Source organism: Meleagris gallopavo, chromosome 3 (genome assembly GCF_000146605.3).
Source record: "Meleagris gallopavo isolate NT-WF06-2002-E0010 breed Aviagen turkey brand Nicholas breeding stock chromosome 3, Turkey_5.1, whole genome shotgun sequence".
NCBI lineage: Eukaryota > Metazoa > Chordata > Aves > Galliformes > Phasianidae > Meleagris > Meleagris gallopavo.
In genome coordinates this window covers 6,480,770-6,481,658 of record NC_015013.2, presented here as the reverse complement: position 1 = coordinate 6,481,658, position 889 = coordinate 6,480,770, and positions in this window count along the sequence as shown.

Below are 889 nucleotides of genomic sequence, written 5' to 3'. Positions count from 1 at the left end.
AGTTTCTTGCTGTCTGCCTCCTGCAGAGGGAGTGGGAGCTAACCTAGCTGACTTGGGTCACAGGAAGTGAGAGAAATGTCAGAGAATGGCTTGTCTTGGAAAAGGCTTAGAGATTACCTAGTTCCAACACCGCTGACATGAAGGGGTGTCAGGACTTCTTCCACACAAGTAGGCCAGTTTTTTCTACTCTTGTACAAACTCTCTTTTCTTTCTTCTGTAAGGCAGCATCCCTGCACCTATGACTGCTTCATAACTTGGGAAATTGCCTTTTCTCCAGATCTGCAAATTGCAGGTGTGTAGAAAGTTGTCCCAAGGATAATTAAAGGAGAAAAGTTAGTTAGTTACTAGTTGACAGAGTTCACTGAGCGTATTTTCATCACCTTAAATTTGTATAACCTGGTCGAAGAAAGATAAAACTCATGAAAATCTATACAGACTGAAAGTTTATACCTGAAAGCTTCGTTTATAGCTTACATTGCAAAGTGATTCTCTGTGGGAACAAATGTATTGGCAATTTTTGCTCCTGACTAGTTTCTTTTGTCATATCATAGGAAATGTGTATTTACGTGTAAAAGAATAAGTTGGAGGTTATAGCTAAATTCTACATAAATTCCTTCCTAAGGAGTATAGGGAAAGTAGCAGAGCCAATGGATTTTCACAGGGAAGTCATGCTTGACAAAAAGGTGAGTTCCCTTGGGATTTCTTCTATGACCATAGGTAGGAGAGAAAACACTATTTGCTTGGATTTCAGCAGTGTTTAGAAAAGCAGAGCTTTTGGTATGCTTCCTGCCCTTCAGCCCCTGCTGTCTCATAAAACTTGCCTTTTTTTTTCACTGCAGATTCTTTCTTCCCAAAAGGATAGGAACAGTTTTATGAGAGATGTAAAAAA